The sequence below is a fragment of the Erinaceus europaeus genome, chromosome 11, assembly GCF_950295315.1.
Source record: "Erinaceus europaeus chromosome 11, mEriEur2.1, whole genome shotgun sequence".
Classification (NCBI taxonomy): domain Eukaryota; kingdom Metazoa; phylum Chordata; class Mammalia; order Eulipotyphla; family Erinaceidae; genus Erinaceus; species Erinaceus europaeus.
The window spans coordinates 26,109,286-26,125,316 of record NC_080172.1 but is presented as its reverse complement, the minus strand read 5'-3'; the positions used below and the strand labels follow the sequence as shown (position 1 = coordinate 26,125,316).

Here is a 16,031-nt window from a genome sequence, read left to right as displayed (position 1 = left end):
AACTACTTTAATGCTGAGTTTAGGAGACAGCATACTCAAGTAGTTTTGTTTATTTATATCCAGTGTTTTCACTAATGATTCACAACATAGGGCCCAGATTTGAAATCATCTCTAACTACCCAACTAAAAGCAAAATGCTGCATCAGCTTAACTTGTTCAGAAATTAATTTTTTTTTTATTGTGATTTCATGTTATGACCTAAATATTTTAAATGGAGAAAGGGAGTGGTGAAGTTAACAAAAATATACCTATTAATGAGTATAACATTAAGTTGTAAAGCAGTTGGCAAAAGCCCATAAATATTTTATGTTATTCTTAGAGGTCATTAATGGCTTCAGCAAGAGGACTACCCTCTATTTAAAGTGACTTATGTGATGATAAGGAAATTCCGCTGTGACCACCCTCTCCAAGTTGGCTGAAGGCAGATGGTGCCGATGTGTTCAGCTGAGAGAAGTGTTGAACACAGAATATCTGCCAATCAAACACTTGGGAAAGAAATGAGCTCCATCTGTGTTTTAATTACTACAGCAAAACCATCTTGTGCAACTGCCAGAGCTGCACATTTTCATAGAGTGTAAGAGGCAGAGCACGTACTTTCTTTCATAAATGAGGGTAGAAAATGCCATATACTGTACTAACAAAAAAAAGCAGTCAATGAAGAAAAAAAAATTGACATATGAATATCCTAATATCCTCTCAGAAATACTTCTATTTCATTGCAGTCACATATTCATATATAACACTTTCTCCAAAACAATGCAAATGTATATTAAAGAGTTAATTATGAAAAAGATGTGAAATTTGAAAATTAACATCCAAATATTTTGAATACCAAGCAGTAAACTTACTGGAGTAAAGTGAGAAAAATCTATCAATATAAAATAACTATATTTAGGGAGTTGGGTTGTAGTGCAGCGGGTTAAGTGCAGGTGACGCACAGCGAAGCGGTGAAGCAGGTCTGCAGGTGTCTATCTTTCTCTCCTCCTCTCAGTCTTCCCCTCCTCTCTCCATTTCTCTCTGTCCTATACAACAACGACAACAACAATAATAACTACAACAATAAAACAACAAGGGCAACAAAAGGGAATAAATAAAATAAATATTTAAAAAAATAACTATAGTTACATATTGTATATTAATTATTATTTAATATATCCTTATGTTCATATTACTATAAAACATGACATTACCAAAGAAAATACAAGAACTTTCACATATTTTCTAGCAAGTGATACACATTTCAATTTCTCCCAAATGATGATTTGATATATTCTATTTTGTCTTTCTCTTTGTTTTTATTCTCATAATAACTTTATTCTGGTATACATCTTATAAATATATGTATATATTTACATATGTAATATAAAATGTAAGAGTTTAGGCTTAAGTTAAAGTTGGAACATCAGGCCTGGAGGATGTCAGGAGTTCTCTATGACTAGGGCATACAGCAGACAGGAAAAATGAAGGAGTGAGTCAGATGGCGGTGTACACTTGGTAGCGCATATATATTTCCATGTGTGAGGACTTTGGTTCACTGGATCCTGTGTACAGAAGAAAAGCTTCAAAAGCTATGAAGTCATGTTCCCTTTCTATTCCTCTCTGTATCAGAAAAAAAAAAAGTCAAGGAGTAGTAGATTCCTCATGCAGGCACCAAGCCCAACTCCTGGTGGCTAAAATAAAATAAGATATAATGAGATAAGATAGAGGAATTAAAGGAAAGAGGTCTCTTTTGTCTTTCCATTTTGTATACTCCGAACTCAGTCTCTTTTCCAGCATCCTCACAGGCACCAATAATGTGGTGGCAAGGGCTGAAGTTATGCACAATTACTGACGAAAACTCCTTAAGTCTAAATAAATATCCTAACAAAATAAATAGGTTCTTTCAAGATTAGTTAACAAGTGCTTATTTTACGTTGTGTTGTAGTATTAAGATATCCCCTGCTGACTGCCCCATTCTCCAAAGGGAGGCTGGGTCAAAACACTCTGCCACTCGAGGAAGATGGCTCCTGAAATGAGCACAACCTAGAATGTTCCCAGCTATGACCATGGAATTGAGCTCAGACCTACAGGGACGCAGAGATACACAGGCTAGTGTGTTAAATATGGGCCCCAGATCAAATCAATGGGTTTTACAGTTAATGATTTTCATATACTATTCCTGTATTTAGGAGCTATTCTATTCCCTGATCCAGCTTTCTATTCCTATGTACAACACTGACAACATCTCCCCGGACAATACCTTTAACCCACGTGCATGTTAGCTGTCGGGCTCAGGCAAAAATTAGTAAAGTCATGGGCCTCTTGAATATACCTAAAATAAACCTACTAGCTTTTTCCAAAAGGAAGACCCCAAATCTCATCTGCTATATCGTTACCTTTAGATTCCTGATTATTAAACAATTTGTCCTGCTTTATATCTTAATGTTTTTTTTCAGCCACCAAGTTGCAGATGCTACCATGATGCCAGCCTGACTTCCCTGGGCAGACAACCTCACCAATGTGTCCTGGAACCCCACCTCTCCAGAGTCCTGCCCCACTAGGGAAAGAGAGAGGCAGGCTGGGAGTATGGATCGACCTGTCAATGCCCATGTTCAGCGGGGAAGCAATTATAGAAGCCAGACCTTACACCTTCTGCACCCCATAATGACCCTGGGTCCATGCTCCCAGAGGGATAAAGAATAAGGAAGCTATCAGGGGAGGAAAAGGGATAGGGAGTTCTGGTGGTGGGAATTGTGTGGAGCTGTACCCCTTTTATCCTATGGTTTTTGTCATCTGAGCCTACTATGTAGTCAATCCCATCAACATCAAGTGTAAAATAAGGCCACACATAGAATAAGGCTTGCAAGTATGAAACAAAGTGGGTAGAAGAGAGAAAGGAATCACTAATCCTGTTGGGGAGATTTTTTTTTCTGCCTCCAGGGTTATTTCTGGGGCTCCTCGGTGCCTGCACTTTTTATAAATAAAAATTTTTTAAAAAGAAAGAAATAGTGTGGGAGTATGGATTGACCTGTCAATGTTCCTGTCCAGGGGAGAAGCAATTACATAAGCCAGACCTTGCACTTTCTGTGCTCCATAATGTCCTAGCTCCATACTCCCAGAGGGATAAATAGGAAAGCTTCCAATGGAGGGGATGGTATGCAGAACTCTGGTGGTAGGTATTATGTGGAATTGTACCCCTCTGATTCAATGGACATGTTGATAATTATTAAATCAATAATAATAATAAAAAAGATGGCCCCTGCCCTGAAAGATCTAAGCCTACTATTTGTTGGACATTAAGCCAGCCCCCCCTTCTCCATTCTGTATTGCTGATAGTATGGCCTATTTACATAATCATTATTTTGCCTGAAAGATCCCCACCCATTGATCTATCTTCTTTCTACCCGCCCTGCCTGCAGAGTAACATTAATTCCACTGGCTAAAACCATCACAACAATGGCTAAGGAAGCTTCCACCTTCCCTGCATTATTTTTGCGTTTCTCTACCCCTTTTCTTAGCCATTTCCGGTTCTGACTTGCCACTTCCGGTTTTATCCTATAAAAGCCACTTCTGTTTCTGGTTTCTCTCTCTTCAGCATCCCAACCTAGAGGAGGGCAGGACTGCAGGGGGAGGCTGACGCTGGCTATTGCGTTTTTGGCTATTGCAGTTTTTGGCTCCAAGTGGCCTAACCCGCTGCACTCACACCAGACTCTGGGACACCCACATGAATAAAGATTTGTATTGCTACCACCACGAACTTGGTTCCTGGATCATCTCTCTCTCCCGTCAGCAACACTAGCCCGGCATCTATGTAGTCAATCCCATCAACACCAAGCGTAAAACAAGGCCACACAAAGAATAAGGCTTGTAAGTATGAAATAAAGTGGTTATAAGAGAGAAAGGAATCACTAATCTTGTTGGGGAGATTTTTTTTTTTTTGGCCTCCAGGGTTATTGCTGGGGCTCAGTGCCTGCACTATGAATCCACTGTTCCCAGAGGCTATTTTTTTCCTTTTTTTCTTTTTAATATTTATTTATTCCCTTTTGTTGCCCTTGTTCTTTTATTGTTGTAGTTATTGTTGTTATTGATGTCATTGTTATATATAGGTCACAGAAAAGTGGACAGAGGAGGGGAAGACAGAGACGGGGAGAAAAAGACACCTGCAGATCTGCTTCACCGCCTGTGAAGTGACTCCCCTGCCGGTGGGGAGCCAGGGACTCAAAATGGGATCCTTTAGCTGGTCCTTGTACTTTGTACCACCTGCGCTTATCCTGATGAGCTACCGCCCTAGTTGGGGAGATTTTTTTTTTGTAGTCTTTTTTTTGTTTTGTTTTGGTTTTTTTTTTATTTTTATTCATAAAAAGGAAACATTGACATCACCCTGATACCAAAAGCTGATAGGGACAGAACAAAAAAGGAAAACTACAGACCAATATCTCTGATGAACATAGATGCCAAAATATTAAACAAGATCTTGGCCAACTGGATACAGCAACATATCAAAAAGATTGTTCATCACGACCAAGTGGGATTCATCCCAGGAATGCAAGGTTGGTTCAACATCCATAAGTCAATCAATGTCATTTGTTGTATGCTTTACATTGGGTTGTTCTCCCCTGCCAAGAGAATTGGATCAGTCCAGTTAGTTTCGCGGGCCCGCTTGGCCCCGCCCCAAGGAACCCCGCCAGAGTTCCAGAGTTTTCAGAGTTCCAGAGTTGCAGAGTTGGAGAGTTCCGGAGTGAGAGAGAGTGCTTGCGCCACCACAAAGAGACAGCAGAGTTCTGTTTGGTGATTAGTTTGGTTTAGTTTATGAATCATTGTTCCTGAATAAAGAAATACAGCTTCCCTGCCCAGCCGTATGTCTCTGGTCATCTCTGTTACCCGCCCATGAAGCTAGCCTGGCCAGCAAGAGCCTCCGAATTTTAACAACAGTCATTCACCACATCAATAAAAGCAAAGCCCAAAACCACATGATTATTGCAATAGATGCAGAGAAAGCCTTTGACAAAATCCAACACCCATTCATGCTCAAAACTCTACAAAAAAATGGGAATAGATGGGAAATTCCTCAAGATAGTGGAGTCTATATATAGCAAACCTACAGCTAACATCATACTCAATGGACAGAAGCTAAAAGCATTCCCCCTCAGATCGGGGACTAGACAGGGCTGTCCATTGTCACCGTTACTCTTCAACATAGTATTGGAAGTTCTTGCCATAGCAATCAGGCAAGAGAAAGGAATCAAAGGAATACAGATAGGAAGGGAAGAAGTCAAGCTCTCACTATTTGCAGATGATATGATAGTATACATAGAAAAACCTAAAGAATCCAGCAGAAAACTACTGGAAGTTATTAGGCAATATAGCAAGGTATCAGGCTACAAAATCAATGTACAAAAATCAGTGGCATTTCTTTATGCAAACACTAAATCTGAAGAAGAAGACATCCAGAAATCACTCCCATTTACTGTTTCAGCAAAATCAATCAAATACCTAGGAATAAAGTTGACCAAAGAAGTGAAAGACTTATATACTGAAAACTATGAGTCGCTACTCAAGGAAATAGAAACTGATACCAGAAATGGAAAGATATCCCATGCTCATGGATTGGAAGAACAAATATCATCAAAATGAATATTCTCCCCAGAGCCATATACAAATTTAATGCAATACCCATCAAAGTTCCACCAAGCTTCTTTAAGAGAATAGAACAAACACTACAATCATTTATCTGGAACCTGAAAACACCTAGAATTGCCAAAACCATCTTAAGGAAAAGAAACAGAAATGGAGGCATCACACTCCCAGACCTTAAACTATATTATAAAGTCATCATCATCAAAACAGCATGGTACTGGAACAAAAATAGACACACAGACCAGTGGAACAGAATTGAAAGCCTAGAAATAAATCCCCACACCTATGGATATCTAATCTTTGATAAGGGGGCCCAAAGAATTAATTGGAAGAAGGAGGCTCTCTTCAATAAATGGTGCTGGGAAAACTGGGTTGTAACATGCAGAAGAATGAAATTGAATCACTTTATCTCGCCAGAAACAAAAATCAACTCCAAATGGATCAAAGACCTAGATGTCAGACCAGAAACAATCAAATACTTACAGGAAAACATTAGTAAAACAGTTTCCCACCTACACCTCAAGGACATCTTTGATGAATCAAACCCAATTGCAAGGAAGACTAAAGCAGAAACAAACCAATGGGACTACATCAAATTGAAAAGCTTCTGCACAGCCAAAGAAACTATCACACAAACAAAGAGACCCCTCACAGAATGGGAGAAGATCTTCACATGCCAGACATCAGACAAGAAACTAATCACCAAAATATATAAAGAGCTCAGCAAACTTAGCACCAAAAAAGCAAATGACCCCATCCAAAAATGGGCAGAGGATATGAACAAAACATTCACTACAGAGGAGTTCCAGAAGGCTAACAAACATATGAAAAACTGCTCTAGGTCACTGATTGTCAGAGAAATGCAAATGAAGACAACACTAAGATACCACCTCATTCCTGTAAGAATGGCATACATCAAAAAGGACAGGAGCAACAAATGCTGGAGAGGTTGTGGGGACAGAGGAACCCTTTAACATTGCTGGTGGGAATGTAAATTGGTACAGCCTCTGTGAGCAGTCTGGAAAACTCTCAGAAGACTAGGCATGGACTTTCCATATGATCCAGTAATTCCTCTCCTGGGGTTATACCCCAAGGACTCCATAACACCCAATCAAAAAGAGGTGTGTACTCCTATGTTCATAGCAGCACAATTCATAAAAGCTAAAGCCTGGAAGCAACCCAGGTGCCCAACAACAGATGAGTGGCTGAGAAAGTGGTATATATACACAATTGAATACTATGCAGCTAGCAAGAACAAATGACCCATCTTGGACAGAGCTAGAAGGAATTATGTTAAGTGAGCTAAGTCAGAAAGATAAAGATGAGTATGGGATGATCCCACTCATCAACAGAAGTTGAGTAAGAAGATCTGAAAGGGAAACTAAAAGCAGGACGTGACCAAATGGTGAGGGGTAGACATGCAGCTTCCGGGGATAGTGGGGGGTGGCAGTGGGTGGGAGGGATGGGTCACAGTCTTTTGGTGGTGGGAATGGTGTTTATGTACACTCCTAGTAAAATGTAGTCATATAAATCACTAGTTAATTAATATGAGAGGGGGAAAATTAATTGTATGTCTCGAAGTTTTTCAAAACGCAAACTGAATCTTTTCAATATATAGCTGTGTAATTGATATGCAGACTCTCTCAAAAGCCTAGACCAAGTAGATCAGAAGCAACCAATAGCACAGCTATATACAAGATATTAGGTACTGTACAGCAAACCCTAACAAAAGGACTTTTCAAAGTTAACCCAATTACCAAACAATGTGATGATAACATTAACTATCGATTGTCTTTTTGAACCCTTAGACAGCAGGAACCTCACATCTCCACTATAGAGCCTCTACTTCCCCCAGTCCTGGAACCATTGGATAGGACCCACTTTCCCGTATGCCTCTCCCAATCCATATCAAATAATATTGCATCTGCTGATCACCACCTAACCAACACAACGATTGCCACCTCAACATGCTTCACTTCAGACTGTCCAGAGACTTCACGCGTGGAATGACAACCCTTCAGCTTCATTACTCGGGTGAGACCTTTCCTTTCATAGTATACTCTAATTTCTTCTCAGGTGGTTCACTGTCTAACAAAGTCCCAAAACTTAGATATACACCAGTTTCTGTGAGAGAGAGCATATGTTCACACGTATCCATAAACTACTGCAAAATATATATCTGAAAGCAGAAAGAAGTACACTAGAGTTTGCAGTGAGTACCCCCCCTAACACTTCCTCTCCACTATTCTAAGCTTTGGGTCCATGATTGCTCAACAATTTGTTTGGCTTCATATGTTAACTCTCTTTTCAGCCACCAGGTTCCAGATGTCATCAGGATGCCGGCCAGGCTTCCCTGGACTGAAGACCCCACCAGATTGGGTGGTGGGAATTGTGTGGAATTGTAACCCTCCTACCGTATGGTTTTGTTAATTAATCCTTTCTTAAATAAAAAATAAAAATAAATAAAAATAAATAAATAAAATTTTAAAAATTTTTTAAAAAGGAAACATTGAAAAAACCATAGGATAAGAGGAGTACAACTTCTCACAATTACCACCACTAGACCTCCATATCCCATCCCCTCCCCTGACAGCTTTCCTATTCTTTAACCCTCTGGGAGTATGGACCCAAGATCATTATGGGATGCAGAAGGTGGAAGGTCTGGCTTCTGTAATTGCTTCCCCGCTGAACATGGGTGTTGACAGGTCGATCCATACTCCCAGCCTGTCTCTCTCTTTCATTGGGGAGATTTTTAAGGGATGAATAGGCTTTCTCTGAAAAAGGGAAAAACCATGGGACTAGGTGTGTGTGTGGCGGGTGTTATATATGAATCAGGGCCTCCTGATTTACAATGCTTTTTACAATGCTTCCTCACACTTCACTCTTGCAGATGGTGATCTACAGGATCAAATACTATCAAAAGGTTATCAGAATAAGGTCTTGAAAAGGACATACTACATTTGCCCATATAATGACTGTTAGCAAAGTTTTACAGAACAGTTTTTAGGTCTAAGTAAGTTTCAAAATGAGAAAAGAGTGCTTACATGGGTAGCAGTTTGGCTACAAAAGGAAAGATGGAAAATGAATGAAGTGAGAAAAACTGGGAGGGGAAGAGGAGGAAGGAGATACAGAGGGGGATATATCTGGACATGAATCTAGGTTTCAGATCCTATGATGTGTGTGCTCTCCTAGGTGGTGTTCCACCTCCTTGTACTCTATATAACCTCTTTCAATTTCAGTTCTGGATAATATGCTCTGTGTAAGTCACAAGATAGTTACTGTACACTGATAAAAACTTGACCTTGCCTTGAGTCAATTTTCAGATTTACTATGGAATTCATATATCAATTTATTATCAGACACACACAAGCAAAAAAAAATTCAAAACTGCATGTACTAAGGAAAATAATTTTTAAAAACTTAAAATACCAGAAAGCCAGGCAGTGGCGCAGCAGATTAAGCGCACATGGCGGAAAGCACACTGACCAGAATCAAGTTCCTGGGCTCCCCACCTGCAGGGTGGTTTCTTCACAGGCAGTGAAGCAGGTCTGCAGGTGTCTGTCTTTCTCAATGACAGCAATAGCCACAACAATAATAAACACAATGACGATAAACAACAAGGACAACAAAAGGGGAATTTTTAAAAAAAATTAAAATACAAAGTCATAGAAATAGGTCATAGAACACCATTATAATCCTAAAACCATTGCTGTTTTTTATTTTTCCTTTTCTTTCATTTTTTATTAGTGATTTACAATATTATAAGATAATAGGGGAATAGATCACACCATTCCTATGACCAAAGTTCTGTGTCCCTACCCCACTTCCCAATGATAACCACCACAGTTTTTCCAAGGTCTTAGATATAGGATGAATATATTTTTTCAAGTTCATGTCCTTCAAGTCTTGATATTCCACAGGAGTGAAAATAACTGGTAGTTGTCCTTCACTTTCTTACTTCACCACCAGTTCTATCCATTTTGCCCCATAGGACACAATATAATCTTTTTTAGTTGCTAAGTAGTGTTGTTTTCGATGGGCTGGCTTCACGGGCGGGTAACAGTCGACCAGGGACTCATGGTTGAGCTGTACGCAGTATCTCTTTATTCATGCAGGACGCAGCGCAATCTATACCAAGCTAAGCTAAACTAATACTACAAACAATCTTGTCCTTATAAATATACTAGCCCAGTAGGGTGTGTCAGGATGAGAGAGGGTGGAGAGAAAAGTGACTGGTGAAAATCAGGGTATGACAAGGACAGGGGGCGGAGCAGGCAAGAATTCTATCACTGAACCACCAATGCCCTGGAGGGAGGGTGGTGCTTGTTAACAGCGGTTATGTAAATAGAATGAAGTGGTTATGTAAATAGAATAGTGTTAAACAGGGGGGATTAAACTAATGAAACAGAAGGGGTTTTTAGAAGCATACCAACAAAGTAGTCTTCCTTAGACTATATGTCCCACAACTTTCTAAAAAAATTTATTATCTTTATTTATTGGATAGAGACAGAAATCAAGAGGGAAGGGGGTGATAGAGAGGGAGAGAGATGGAGAGACACCTGCAACACTACTTCACCACTCACAAAGTTGTCCCCCTGCAGGTGGGCACCAGGGGCTCGAACCTGGGTCCATGCACATTGTAACATGTGCTCAACCAGGTAAGCCACTACCTGGATCCCATCCCATAACTTCTTTATCCAGTCATTAGTTGATGGCCATTTAAGTTGTTTCCATATTTTGTCTATTTTGAGTAGTGCAGCTATGAAGACAGGGGTGTATTATATGTCCCTTCAAATTAATGTTTTCATGCTTAGTAGTGGTACTGCTGGGTCATAAGGTATTTCCATTTGTACTTCTTTAAGGATTCTCAATACTGTTCTCCATAATGCTTCCAACAGTTTGCACTTCCACCAGTAATGCAATAGAGTTCCCCTTTGTCCACATCCTAACCACCACTTACCATTTTTAGTTCTGTTGAAGAAGGCCAAAAGCCAGTCTCACTGGTTTGAGGTGGAATCTCATTGTGGTTTCAATTTGCATCTTTTATGATGAGTGAAGAAACCACCACTATTTTGTAATGATCAGAAAGTTAAACTGCAACTCCACAAACCTACAGAGGGTAACTAAGTAGCCCACTAGTATTATGACAAGGAGACTTTTATTATTATTATTATCCTCTGATATGGAGGTGCAGAAGATTGAACCTGGGACTTTGGAGCCTCAGGCATGAGAGTCTCTTTGCATAACCATTATGCTATCTATCGCTGCCCTGACAAGGAGACTTTTAAACAACTAATATGATTGTCTTTTCTTTAAACTTTTTAAGGTCAAGAAGCTACATTACTGGGAGGGCAGGGGCTTCACATAATGGTTATGCAAAAAGACTCTCATACCTGAAGCTCCAAAGTCCCAGGTCCAATCAACACTGCCACTCCCCTCCCCACCACCACCATACACCAGAACTGAGCAGTGAGTGTTCAGTTTAAAAAAAAAAGAAGCTAAGCTACATTACCAAATGTATTTCCTTTCTCTAATAAAAATATTATATATACATAGAATGATGTTATAAATAAAAGATGAAACCCTATTTGTGACAAAGTGAAATGGAATTTAAGGGCTTATGCTAAGTGAAATAAATCAGAAGGAAAAAAATAAGGGATTTCACTCATATTTAGAATATAAATAAACAAATCAAATTAACAGACAAGAAAACAAAAACAACCCATGGATAATGACAAGAGAACTGACAGCAGAAGTGGTTAGGGGAAATGATAAAAAGGACCCAATAGGCTGTGATGTTGAGTTCTTATCACTTTTGTCACGGGCATGGTGTGGTATAACACTTTTGAAGACAGTGAACCTAAATATATAGGTTCTTTACTTCTAAATATATCCTGTAGGAATCAGTATTACTTCAAAAATGTGATTTCTACACAGCAAGTTAGCCATTAGAACAGATAATTAAATTTGGAGTAAGACAAAATTACTTATTTTCTTTGTTATATTGCTAGATTAAGGGATTTTTAAAAACATATAAAATAATGAGGCCGAAGCTATAATTCACTACAGCAATGAATAAATGTTTGTCTGACACAACACTTGAGAACTAAAACAAAACTCAAAGCTACCAAAAATAAGGCAAACTGCAAATGAAATTTAATAATAATAAAAAATAAGAGATATAGTTGATAATGTCAAATTATTACTAATAAAATCACTAGTAAGAGAATAAAAAATAAGAGGTAAAGAAATGTAATTTTAGTAATTTGCATCTATCCTTAAATAACCAGAAAAAAATTAATGAGCTTGTCTCTGGGGCTACAAACATTTCCAAAATATTTAAAGCACATTTAAGGCTCTTTGGTGTCAGTCTAGAAATATTTTACATGAACAAGGGCATGACAGATTCCAGTTTTAAAGACTCTTAAGTCAGAAAGTAAAATTTCACACTTCTAACTTTCTTTGCAAACATGACTAAAATAATTCAGTTTGAGCCCCCTAGAATGTTCCAAACATGCTAATGCCAACAGTAATCCCTAAGTAACTATAAATAAATACTCTACACTAGAAATTATCTCTTTCACCAATGAGCCAAGTTATTATCATGTCCAGACTTATTTGAGAGTAATTAATGTTTCCACAGTATGCAAATCTAGAGTTGAACTCATTAAATTTCCACTGGCAAACAGTAGCCAAAAAAAAAAAAAAAATCAGAAAAAACCTGTGTTCTCTTTGTATTCTCTTCCAGAACACCTTCATAGCATAAATTGAGAAGCAGCATGTTCTCAAGTTTTAGTCAAATGTGCATTTATTATTGAAGATAATTCAAACACATATGAAAACATTTCAGAACTCAAGATATGTCTTTCTTAAAACTTGAAGATTTCCAAGAATGAAATCATCAACTTCTCTCAAAACTTGTTTCCTTCAGGCTTCTCATTTCTTCTAATCTCCCTATGAACAGTCACTGAGAATTAGAACAAAAATCATCTGAAATGATTGATACCATGCCTTCCCTCCCCACAAGCAAAAGAGTTGCTAAGTACTATAGATTTTAGAAGTGTATATTTTCATTTTCACAGCTAACAAGTTCTTAGTTCCTAGCTGTATCATCCTTTCAGCCAGACTTCTTGTCTCAGATCTCAAAACAATCTGATTGATTTTCACACACTAATCCCAATTATCTATATGTCCGTCTAACTATCTATACCCTCAGTTACAAGACTAAAGTAAAACTCAACTTGTCATATCTCTGTTTAAAGAATTTCAATAGCTCTCTACTATTTTCCACTGAGTTAAATATGGATCCTTTAGCATAGGATATAACGCTCTACCTAACAATGTTTCACCCTAAACAAACTTATCTCCTATAATTCCAGTATATAAGAAGCAGTTTTCTTATCTCAAAGAACTTCTATTCTTTCTCTTAAAATTTCTATAATGTTTGTGATACAAGTAAATTCATTTACTTATCCATTTAACAAATGACTATCACCTAACATGCGTTAAATAATATACTTAAAGCTGAGCACAAAGCAACTAATAAAACAAAAGTTCTTGTTCCCATGGAATTTATGTTCAATAAGAGAAAAGCCAAAAACAAATTCAATTAAAAATACAGATACATACACATATATAAATATTATAAGAACTACTAACAAGTACTAAGAGAGAAGAAAGCAAGAAAAAAAAAATCGGGATTCTTGGGGTGTGGTTGGGCAGGAAAATCTCGTAATTTTAAATGGGGTGTTGAGTAATGGTTTCACAGAGTAAAGACCTAAAGGAAGCGAAGCATGGTCCCTGCTGATGTGGAGGAAGGGAACTTCCAAAGTGGCAAGAGCAAAAGTGATTACCCAAAGTAATCACATGGTGGGTTCATGGTTAGGACAGTGTAGAAGACAAAGCCAAAGAGATAGATGGGAACTAGGTTTTGTTTTGTTATGTTGGTTACTAGCTTTTTGTAGGGCTTGGTCTTTGAATATGAGTCACAGAAGAATTGTAAGAAGAGCATACACATCTGACATTTGTTTTAAAACAATCACTTTGGCCACTACACAGATCTTGACTGCAAAATTCTGGAGACAGGTCAAAGGACTATTTCAGAAATCTAAGCAAGTGCTAAGGATGGCCAGAACCTAAGTTATAGAAGTGTTTTAAAGTGGTCAGATTCCAGATATATGTTGAAGGCAGGCCTTTGAAGAGAAAGAGAGGAAGAAAAGAATGACTTCAAGGTTTTTCACCTGTAGCTAACACAACTCTGAACAACAGAAATCTAATGTGAGCTACATATGATTACACATTTTCTAACAATCACATTTTAAAAAGTTAGGGACATCCAGGTTCAATCCCCAGCACCACCATATGCCAGAGCTGAGCAGTGCTCTGGTGTCTCACAAACAAACAAACAAAAAATAAAGAACAAAGAATCAATTTCCAAACAAGGTGTCAGTCAACAAAACAAAGTACTAATTCAAAAAAATAACCAACTCAAAAATTAAGAATGCAAGTCTAGCGGTATTATAGTAGCTACAGATGGGAAGAACAACTAAGGTAAGCTACTTGACTAACAGGAGAGTCATTCATATCTTCGATCACTCACAGGAGGAAACCTCAACTCAGCCTAAACACTTCTGAGAAGTAATTGCATTCTGATAATTATAGGCTGTCAAGAAGCTAAAGTATCATTTTCTGAACCGCTCATTAAAACTTTTCACTAAGAATGATTTTTTTCTCTCTCCTGCGAACATGAGAGTGTGTGTGTGTGTGTGTGTGTGTGTGTGTGTGTGTGTGTTGCTTCCAGGGTTATTGCTGGAGCTAAGCACTACTAATCCACCACTCCCAGCAGCCTCTCTCTCTCTCCCTCTCTCTCTCTCTCTCTCTCTCTCTCTCTCTCTCACACACACACACTCTCTTCCTCTCTTCTATTTTATTGGTTAGGACAGAGAGAAATTGAGAGAGGAGGGGACAATAGATAGGGAGGGAGAAAGACCCTTGCAGATGTGCTTCAGTCCTGTGTCCCTCTCCCTACAGTCCCTCTCCCCACAGTCCCTCTCTCCCTACAGTTGGGGAGCCAGGGCTTGAACCCCTGAGGTTCCTGTGCTTGGTAATATGTGCACTTAACCAAGTGTGCCACTGCCTGACTACCCTGTGATTATCTGTTATTGGAATGTCTAAATTTACAAAAATTCATAGAGCTGGTGAGTTAATAACCGTACTTGTGAATATTGGTAATCCCCAGTCGCCTTCTTTCTCCATACCCTTGACATGGTGAAAATGCTGGTGACAACTTCATTTTCTAAGATGACTATGATTATGGAATCAATGTCCTATCCCCAAAACAAGTTTACATTTCATAATGTCATCTAGGACAGGGTATAAACACCAGGCATGGACACAATACTTTTTAAGTTTCACCAACTCCATTTATTTATTTACTTACTTACTTACTTACTTACTTACAGGGTTATTGCTGGAACTCAGTGCATGCACTAGTAATCCACTGCTCCTGGAGTCCATATTTCCCATTTTGTTACCCTAGTTGTTATTGTTATTGTTGCCATTGTTGTTGTTGGACAGAACAAAGAGAAATCGTGAGGAGAGGGGTAGACAGAGAAAGGGAGAGAAGACAGACACTGGCAGACCTGCTTCACGGCTTGTGAAGCGACCCCTAGCAGGTGGGAAGCCAGGGGCTCCAACTGGGATTCTTATGCTAGTCCTTGCACTTCGCTTCATATGCACTTAACCCGCTGCACTACAGCCCGGTCCCCTCCTTTTATCTTTTTATATGTGAGAGTATCTTTGGTCATCTCAAGAGTTTTCACCACTCCTGGCTAATATTTTCACATAAATAGATAAAGATACAGAGAAAAAAGATACTGCAGCCCCGAAGCTTCCTCCAGTGTGGTGGAGGTGAAATTTGAACATGGGTTGGACCCATAGCAAAACAGAATATCTAGCTGGGCTAGATATTACTAGATATTATTAGATATTACTCTGCACACCCTCACACCCAACTCCTGAATAGACCTACACTGAAGTCTTCAGAGCAAAACTCCCAACAAAATTCTGTTCCCCTTCTCCTATTCCTTTTATAATACTGATACTTGATCATTCTTTTTCCTACTTATCCCCAGACTACAGATCTTTGCATGCTGAAAAAATATATACTATTTATTTCCATTAATCCTCAGTCCAAAACTATTTCAGTAAAGTTAATGAAAAAATTGTTTCAGTTAAGAATTCTTGTTTCTACAGCAGAAATAGGGTCATTCCACAAATATAAATGGCAGAACTTTCTTCACAAATAACTGTAATAATTACTTTTTTTTCTGCAAGTTTCACCCATTTTAAAGATCTAAGTCAAATCAAAGCCACAATAAATTGAGGGAAAACAACTAACTACAAGGTCAGGAAGG

The 16,031-nt window shown here is 38.6% G+C and overlaps 1 protein-coding gene across 7 annotated transcripts in view; it reads right to left on the bottom strand.

Annotated features, from left to right (window-relative positions):
* The window catches only part of PAM (peptidylglycine alpha-amidating monooxygenase), a 359,693-nt gene that overhangs the window by 281,989 nt on the left and 61,673 nt on the right, over nt 1–16,031 (bottom strand). Inside the window, exon 1 of one of the 7 annotated variants that reach the window (XM_060201211.1) lies at nt 15,076–15,158. The exons of the other annotated variants lie outside the window; for them this stretch is intronic. The gene's annotated coding sequence lies outside the window, so the exon portion shown is untranslated. Of the gene's footprint in view, nt 1–15,075; nt 15,159–16,031 lie in introns of those variants that run through there. 7 annotated transcript variants of the gene reach the window in all.